This window comes from Dasypus novemcinctus, chromosome 13 (assembly GCF_030445035.2).
Source record: "Dasypus novemcinctus isolate mDasNov1 chromosome 13, mDasNov1.1.hap2, whole genome shotgun sequence".
NCBI lineage: Eukaryota > Metazoa > Chordata > Mammalia > Cingulata > Dasypodidae > Dasypus > Dasypus novemcinctus.
The window spans coordinates 6,104,384-6,114,267 of NC_080685.1; the positions used below are offsets into that span (position 1 = coordinate 6,104,384).

The window sequence follows — 9,884 nt, forward strand, 5'->3', positions numbered from 1 at the left end:
CCTTGTCACAATCTGCCCCTATTATCACTGGAAAATTTTGTGCACTAGCCACAGTTTAGGGAAACGTGGGTTAGACCCATCTATAAATGATATTCACTTTCTTTTGTGTCACTTGTATTTTCTAATCCTTCTAGAATTTTGTGCATCCATTTATAATACTGGGAAATGGCCAATATTGATAACTCCAGGGTTAATGTGTTCCTGTAGTGGCAACACCTGTTTATTTCTCTCAAACTCTGCTGGCATGCTGCTTTCTTCTTTTAGACACTATTAAGTCAACACTCTGCACCAAACAATTTTCTTAAATTGGCCTGGCCCTTCTGATAAACCTGGCAGTTCTTTTTAAGTGTATACTTACAGTCAGGAAAAAACCACACTTTCCAACTTCAGCTGGCAGGGAGTGAAAAGCTGCTTATCTTCTCTCCTCCCGTGTCCTGTATCAGCATTCACGTGTCCTGTATCAGCATTCACTGCCAACAATAAGCTCCGTGTAAGGCAGAGCAGCCGTGGGCCCGGGAAAAGTTTCATGACATCCGAACACAAAGGGAGGAAATTGCTTCACAGAGAGAAAAGCATTTGTCTCCACCTTTCAACAGAATCTCAGGTTGGAACAAATGCCAAGGCCCACCTGAGATATTCTGACTCCTGTACAATACCCTTGAAGCGGTAATTGTCTTCTCTGTTGGGGAGTCTGGGTGAATCATTTAATATTTTTTTGTGTCCATGGGAATTGGATCAATTTTCTTAGCCTTCTAGGGATTGTTCTGAATGTTCTCTTTCTCTGGGCCTTGTTCTCTTTCTCTGGGCCTGAAGAAATTTGTGTAATCCAATAGCCAAGGATCTTATTTCCAGGGAAATTGTCCACTTGAGTTTACCATGGACTACAAGAGTGGATCAGTAAATATGTCAGTGACTTCTCAAGTCCCACCTCTTCTGTGAATGTTTTTTTCTTCACACCTGGGCCCTTTGTGATAATACCTTTTCATGGGCACTCTCATATTTATGATGTTTCAGGGTTTCCCACATATCTTTCTTTGGACAGACAGTGTTAGAATCGCCTTGGTCACTTATGAAAAACACAGATGATCAGGCCACATCTCAGGTCTACAGAATCTGATTCTCCAAGGGTATTATTTTTAAGAGACTCTCCAGGTGAGTTATCATAATATGAAGCATCCTTCTGGCTTCCACCACTTAACCATTCTGCACTCATCCTCTAAAATCCCTTCCCCAGATATTTTTCAAGCCACAGCAACCTCCAGTCCATTGACCCTTGTTTTTTGCTCAGTTCTTCTCTCCCCTCACGTCCTTACATCACTTCTTCCACCTGCAAGATACCATGACTCAGCAATATCAGTCCCTGGCATCTATTTTCTATTCCCCTGAATCTTTTCCTCTCCATTTTACTTTCTTTGAAAAATTCTGATTCTGGTTTTGTCTAACCTTCTCCCTACCTAGTACCTACAGCTGAGTAGCTGGATATTTCTGAAGACAATCACAAAACCAGACTGACTGGTCAAATTATAATTGACGATCATAAATCTCCTATGGGTATTCAATACTGCCTGAAAATCCTCCATCCCTCTCATTCTCCTTACTATTTCACACTTTTTCTCTCCTTAAATCGCTGAGCCTCTCCTGTAACTCTCAAAATAGAAGCACTCATATGAGAAATCCCTTATCTTTCCACCAAATATTTCAGCAGTTCACCTGCATCAGTACACTCCTGTTTTACTTTCACACTTGCTACCTTGGGTGATCTATTCTGTTTCTATCAAAAGCCAACCTCTCCAGTTTGCACTTTGAATTCCTTTTAGCATTCCATTCTCAAGACCTGTATTACTGCATTTCCTCCACAATCTCCTTTCTGCACTATCAGTTCTTTTTCTTTCTTCTTGATCATTTCTATAAGCATATAAACATGTCTTCGTATCTCCTGTTGAAAAAGCTTCTTTGAACCCATGTGTTTTCACTTTTTTCTGCTCATAATAAAACGTTTTATGGAAGGTGACCAAATAATCTCATCTTTTTCATATTCCTTACTCATTCCATTCCAATAGAGCTGTGAACTCCAATCACCATTTCACTGAAATTCCATTTATCAAAGACCGAAGACTTCCATCATAACAGAGCCCAATGTCAATTCTCTGTTCTTTCCTTATACAATATCTCATTTGACATAGGTGATAGAGTTGATCACTCCCATATTCTTTAAGTGCTTTTTTTCTTGAGGCTACATATTTTTCTGGTTCTCCATCTATCTCACACATTTCTCTTCTTTAGTGTCCTTGGTTGGTCAAAAATCTAGAAGTCAACTTTAATACCACATTTCTCTCATACCCAATAGCATATCTGTTAGCAAGTTTGGGTCAGCATTACCTCAACATACATCCTGAATCCAGCCTCTTACCATCCATATTGCTACAAACTTAGATCAAGCCACCATCATCTCTCACCTGGGCCACTGAAATAGATGCCTGTTTCCTCTACTTCTAGTCTTTGCTCCTTTGAACAAGTCTCCACAAAACAGTCACAAAAATCTTGTTAAAGCATAAATTTAATACTGTCATTTCCTTGAGTAGTTAAGACCCTTTGTTGACTTCTTGGTTCAATTAGTTAACAATTCAAACACCATACCATGCCCTGAGAGGTTCTACATTTATTTATCATTCAACAGAATATTGAGTACATAATATGAGACAGATACTATTTTTGTTATTGGGGTAAGATTACTGAACACAAATTAAAAGCATTTCCTTATGAGGTTTGCATTCTAGTGAATAAGGCAGATAATTAAAAAATAGTTAAGTAGAACATTATGGGATGTTGGACATGATAAATGCTGTAGAGGGAAATAAAGCACACAAAGGGGAAAGGACTTCCTGGGCATAGTCATGGTGAAATTGTAAATAAGATGATGCAGAAAGACTTCCCTGAGAAGGGGGTGAAAGTAGCATCTGAAAAGGAGGAGTGGGCCCAGCCATGAAGCTATCCGAGGGGAAGGGTACTCCAGGCAGAGGGTTATCCAATGAAAGTGTCCTGATATGGGAGTGGGACTGCGATGTGGTCAAGAAATAGCCAGGAGGTTGGTGTGTCCCAGTGGAGTGAGCAGCAGAGAGAGTTGTAGGAGTTAAGGTCAGAGGTAATAGGTCAGGGAAGCAATGGGAGATGGAAACTGTGGGGCATTGTAGCCATACTGAGAGCTTTGGCTTTTGATATGAATGCAGTGACAAGATATTAGTAGGTTTTGAGCAGAAATAATGCCTTTATACTAACAATAGAAGGAAGGGAACATGTTCAGATGCAGGGAGATATTTAGAATACTGTTGCAATAATTTCCATGAGAGATGACGGTGGCTTGGACTGGGATAGTAGCAGTGGAGGTTGTGAGCAGTGGCCAGCAGTTGGGTACATTTTCAAAATAGAGTCTTATGGTAACAGAAGGAGGAACTAAGGAGGACTCCAACATTCTTGGTCTGAGTTATTTGAAGAATGGAACTGCCATTAACTGTGATGGGGAAGACACAGGAAGAGTGTTTGATTGGGGGGTGGGGGGAGAGCAGAAGTTTAGTTTCAGACATATTATTTCAGGAATATATGATCTGGCCACTTTGCAACTCTCTGATGAGATCACAGCCCTGATGACATCTTGTTTACAGCTTTGTGGGACCTTGAAGTAGGAGGCCCAGCTATGCTGGTTTGGGACAGGATATACCCCTGAAAAACATGTTCTTAAGTTGAATCCATTCCTATGGGTGTGAACCTATTGTAAGTAGGGATGCACTTCATTCAGGATGGGTCTTAATTCTCTTACTGGCGTTCTTTATGAACAGAATGAATACAAAGAGAGAAAAGAGCCATATGAGCAAGAAGCTGAAAGCAACAAAACTCCCAAGAGAAGGGAGAGACCAGCAGATGCTGCGCTGTGTCTTATCATTTGGTAGAGGAGCCAAGGATCGCTGGCAGCTGGTCTTCAGGAAGAAATCATCACCTTGACGATGTCTTGCTTTGGACATTTCTTCAGCATGAAACTGTAATCCAATAAATTTCCATTATTTCAGTCAACCCATTTCATGGTATCTCCTTTGAGCAGCCTAGCAAACTAAAATACCAGTTAAACTATGTCCATACTCCTGATCCATAGAAATTGAGATAATAAATGTGTGTTGTGTTAAACTGCTAAGTTTGTAGTAATACTGTTTTAGATAATTAGTACAGTGAGTATGTTGGAGTCTTTTTTATTTGCCACAGGATTTCATTGTTTTAAAAATCACCTCTCCAGGACATTTAAAAAATGTTCTTATTTATCAAAATTAACTTTGAAATATATCAGAACAGCATGTATGATATAAAGTGAGGTGTAATTATCTTAAGTTCTAAACTTTAGGATTTTCAGAGTTTTTGAAAATATTGCTTCTTTGGAAATTTCTATTTTATCCATTTTCAAGATGATTTTTAGAAAGAGTGTGCAGTTATATATGCCAGTCCTTTAATCTTATGCATCACATATTGGTTAAGCTAAGGGTAAGCAGAAGCACCAGATGGACATGGTACATATTCTTGGAGAATTAATTTTACCTGAAATTTTGGGAAAACAAAGATTTGAATTCTTATGACCTTAAAATATTTGGAAACATGCATCTGGAAGGAAATTCAGCATACTGTTGACCACATTTTGACCAAATCATACAGAGCAGTGAGTGTGAATTTGGTTGATGTGGATCCTTGGGTGATCTGGTACTCTTAACCCTGCTGGTAATAAAAGAGCTATGAAGACAAATGATCTTTGCTAGTGCAAGCTGCTGTGCTTTCAAAAGGAAAGGGCTAGGATATCAGCTCTCCCAGAGAGAGACACTGGAAGTTGGAACACTAGGCTTTGGTTTTTTCATGTTTGTTTTAATGAGTTTTTACTACACAAATAAATGATTTCTTAAAAACATAGAAGTGCACTAAAAGCCATCAGCTACCATATGTCAGTCCAACTTTCCTTCCTGGATTACAATAAACTGTTGGTTTGGTTGACAAGCTTGCAACTATAAGCCAGACTACTTCCTAACACATTGACTTTGCCAGTACTATCTCAGCCCCAAAGTTTGCTTTTCTCAGAAATTTGTGGCACTTTTTATCATTTAAAAGGGAAATAGCTTTCCACATTATATTTTCAATTAGGGACACAAAACTGTGGCCCCAACCAGGAAGTCTGAAGCCTTAGCTTGGACCCGGAGGAAATGCTCAAGGTCGTGATGGACAGAGCACGGGGCATATTTGTTCTTCTTTAGCAGGGGAAGGAGGAGGAAGAATAGGTGCAACAAGGGGCATTTTGGGGACATTGGAATTGTTCTGCATGATATTGCAATGACGGATACAGGCCATTATATATTTTGTCAACCAATAACACTGTGCAGTGCGAAGTATAAACTGTAATGTAAATGACAGTCCTTGGTTAGCAGCAATGCTTCAGTTTGTGTTCAACAATTGTAACAAATACACCATACAAATGAAAGACGTTATTAATAGGGGAAAATGTGAAAAACATAGGGAGTTCCTTATATTTTTTATGTAACATTTATGTAATCTAAAGCTTCTTTAAAAATAAAAAAAATTTAAAAAGAAAGCCTATAGCACTAGCCGCATAAAACCCCTCGTTAAAAAGTAGTAATATTATGTAAAAAAAAAAAATACCTGCAATTGAAAAAAGTCTTGGTTGATACCACACAATGAGACGTACTACTAGGAAGCAAATCATTTTTAAGAGGAAGTGTTGTGAAGTCTCCTCTGTGGTCAGGTGCAGGAGTTTTCTCTAGGTTCCCCTCACTTGAAATCTTTTGGTGAAACCTTGAATCCATTTTGGGTCTAAAATGGCTGATAAACAGAAGGAGGCGATTATTAAATGACTTTTAAATGATGCACTTCAATGGGCTCATAAGACATATATTTAAACATCTGGCCGAGGGGCTGGAGTTGAGCCGATTCTTTCCATTACAGATGGCTGAAGGCATGGATATGAATAAGATGCTTGTTTTATTGGCCTTGGGTTACCACATTTATAACGATGTTGTCAGTGAAGATGTTAACTTAAAAATGGACTTTTGGCAAAATATCTGGTGAAGACATTTTCAACAAGATGTGTGAGGTATTTAGCAGGCACTGTGTCAATTTAAAAATGCATGGCCATGTGCACAGATGGAGCTAAATCTGTGAAGGGCAAAGCTGAGGAGAGCAAGAGCCCATCCCAAGACTGTTACCACACAGCCGGCAGCCATTTTACATCTCACCTCAGAAAGTGTGCTGCTCTTTCAGTGTGCTCAATGGGGATGTTCAATTTAACATAAATTAAATTACTTTCCTAAAGATCCATTGCTTAAAATTTTCATCTTTTAAAATCAAATTTAGCAGAAACCCAGAAATACCTCTGAAAGCTGAAGGTACTGCGCAGATGTGAGCAGCTTAGCTATGCAGACGTGTTTGCCAGAATGTGTTTTGTTTCCCTCATTGGAACTCAGGAGCACAATATTGGTGAATCATCAGCCATTTCAAGTTATACCGCCATCTTTAATCTACTCATAAAGCTCTTCTATTATTTATTTAAAGTATTTTAAATAATAGGATGTATACCCATGAATTTATCACCCAATCCAAGAACAGAACATTAGTTACAACCTACATCTTCAAATGAGCTTTTCTCTATCACATCTCCTGGTTCCTCCTTAACACTGGATTTTGTGCTTATTGCTTCCCTGCTTTTTAGAAAATGGAAGCATATACCTGCACACCTAAAACATATTTTTTTGTTTTATTTGTAAAAATGTATTAAAAGGCTTTTGGGCTCTATGCAGTCATCCTGGTACTTGCTTTTTGCACTCACCATATGATGAAGAAGCTTCCATTCTGTTTCAGGTAGCAAGAGTTCGATTTTGTTACAATATAATATTTCACCGTTTGAATATACTTCCATTTACTTACCTAGGCAGCTCTTGATGTGCATTGTGGAGTTGGAAGAATGCTATAAACAAATGCCTAGTGTATGGGTGCAAAAATTTTTCTTGGGTTTGTACCCAAGGGTGGTATAACTGGGGTTGAGGGATCTGCAAATGTTTAACAGAAGATAATGCCAAATTATTTTCAAGAGTGGTTGAATCAGGAAGCAGATTTGGCTCAACGGATAGAGCGTCGGCCTACTACATGGGAAGTCCATGGTTCAAACCCAGGGCCTCCTTGACCCGTATGGAGCTGACCCACGTGCAGTGCTAATGTGTACGAGGAGTGCCGTGCCACTCAGGGATGTCCCCTGCATAGGGGAGCCCCACACGCAAGGAGTGCGCCCCGTAAGGAAAGTCACCCAGCATGAGAAAGGTGCAGCCTGCCCAGGAGTGGTGCTACACAAACGGAGAGCTGACACAGCAAGATGATGTAACAAAAGAGACAAAGATTCCTGGTGCCTCTGACAAGAATATAAACAGACACTGAAGAACACACAGCGAAGTGGACACAGAGAGCAGACAACTGGGGCTGGGGGGCAGGGGGTAGGGAGGGTGGAGGAGGAGAGGGAAATAAATAAAAATAAAAAATCCAAAAAAAAGAGAGTGGTTGAATCAATTTACCTTCCCACAGCAATGTGAGTCTTGCTGATGCATATCCCTTTCAGTATTTGGTATGAGGAAACTTATTGATTTTTGCCAATCCGGGAATTCTTGTTTTGATTTTTATTTCTCTGATTACTAATTAAATTTAGTATCTTTTCATGTTCTGCAATAATATAGATGAACTCTCTAAGTTTTTGTGCTTTGCCTTATCAGTATTTCCTTATTCCAAAGTCAGAAAATATTTACCTGTATCTCTACTAATGAGTTAGTTTTTATTTTGACCTTTACTCCATCTGGAGATGATTTCATTACTGGTATAAAATAAGAATCCAATTTCTCTTTTTCCTCCCTTATGGATAACCATTTCTCCCCAGTTTCATTTATTGAAGTGTCTTCCATGCCAATTTTTTTGAATATAAATAAAAGTTATCCACAGACTGTTTCTGGACTCTTAAATCTGTCTCAGTTGGTCAACCTGTCTATCTCTGAAGCAAGAACAGAGTATCTTAATTACTATAGATTTTTAAAAATAATTAAAAAAAATTTTTAACCAAGGGATAGCATTCATATAGTACATAAGGTGCAGTGATCTTAAGGCTACAGTTCAATGCTTTTTAACATATATCTTCACCCGTGTAACCAGCATGCCTATTCAATTACAGAATATTTCTGTTACCCAAAAAACTTCCTTTTGGCCCTTTCCATGTTTATTTGCTGGCCCCCAGCCCCTGAGATGTAAGCACTGTTTGGATGTCTATCATCATCAATAAAATTTCGTTTTGAATCTCTTATGTTTTCCTTTCTGTTTGGCTTCATTCACTTAATATAAGCTAAGAGATTATCACTGCTGTTACATGTACCCATCACTTGTTCATTTTTTTATGCCTCTGAGATGGCTCCCTTGTCTGTCTGCTTGTTGTGTGCTCATTGTGTCTGCTCATTGGGTCTGCTTGTTGTCTGCCCATCTTCTTTAGGAGGCACTAGGAACCAAACCAGGGACCTCCCTTGTGGGAGGCAGGTGCCCAATCACTCACGTCACATCTGTTGCCTGCTTATTCATTTGTACTGCCGTATTGTATTTCATTGTAGAAATACAAAATTATTTATTTGTTTGTTCTTTTGTTGATGGGCGCTTGGGTTGTTTCCATTTGGGGGCTAGTGTGTAGAAGGTTGCTAAGAATAATAATATACATGTCTATTAGTGGGCATGTGTACTCATTTCTTTTGGTATATACATAGAAATGGGAGATCTCAGCGTGTATAAATTTCACTTTAGCAGAAACTGTCAAACAGTTTCCAAATGGGTTGTATCATTTTACACCCCAACCTGCATAGTATGAGAGAGTCAGTTTCCCCACATGCTCAACAATATTTGATATTGTTGGTCTTTTTTAATTTTTTTAAAGATTTATTTTATTTATTTATCACACACCCCTGCCACTTGCTTGCTGTCTGCTCTCTGTGTCCATTCACTGTGTGTCCTTCTGTGTCTGCTTCTCTCCCTTTGTTGTGTCATCTTGCTGCGCCAGCTCTCTGAGGGCATGGGCCAGCTTGCCCTCACCAGGAGATGAGGTAGATGGGAACCCAATCACTTGAGCCACATCTGCTTCCCTATTACTGGTCTTTTTAATTTTAGCCATTGGGTGCATTTTATATTGACGCTTTGGGGGAATGGACCAGCTCCAAGAACATGATCTTTTCTGGGATCTCCAATTTTGATGAAGTTCAATTTCTCGATTTCCTTTTATGGATCATGATTTTAGTGTTAAGTCTAAGAACATTTTGCCTCGCCCTAGATTCTGAAGAATTTCTCCTGTGTCTTTTTCTAGAGGTTTTACAGTTGTATATTTTAAATTTAAGTCCATGATCCATTTTGAGTTACCTTTCGTGTAAGGTGTGAGACTTACAAAAGTCCCCTTTTGTGACTTAGGACTGTCCAGTTGCTCCAGTACAATTTGTTGAAAGGCTATCTTTCCTTTATTGAACTGTTTTTGAATCTTTGTCAAAAACTAGTGGGGCGTATTTGTGTGGGTTTATTTCTGGTTTCTCTGTTCAGTTTCACTGATAGATATTAATATGCTTCTTTGCTAACACCATAGTCTTAATTAATGGAACTATATAATCAGTCTCGAAATGTTGTGTATGTATTCTTTCTTCTTTCTTAACTGTTTTAGTTTTCTAGCCTGCCTCAATCAAATATATCATGAAATGTTTCAGCTTAAACAAAGGAAATTTATTTGCTCATGGTTTTGAGGACAGGAAAATATCCAATCCAAGGCACCATCAAGGTGATGCTTTCTC

The 9,884-nt window shown here is 38.9% G+C and overlaps 1 long non-coding RNA gene across 1 annotated transcript in view; it reads left to right on the forward strand.

Annotated features, from left to right (window-relative positions):
* LOC131280841 (uncharacterized) overlaps positions 1 to 4,065 on the forward strand; it is a 41,792-nt gene extending 37,727 nt beyond the window's left edge. Inside the window, exon 2 of the long non-coding RNA XR_009188485.1 lies at positions 3,834 to 4,065. This is a non-coding gene — a long non-coding RNA (uncharacterized lncRNA). The remainder of the gene's footprint in view (positions 1 to 3,833) is intronic.
* The last annotated feature ends 5,819 nt before the right edge of the window (positions 4,066 to 9,884 follow it).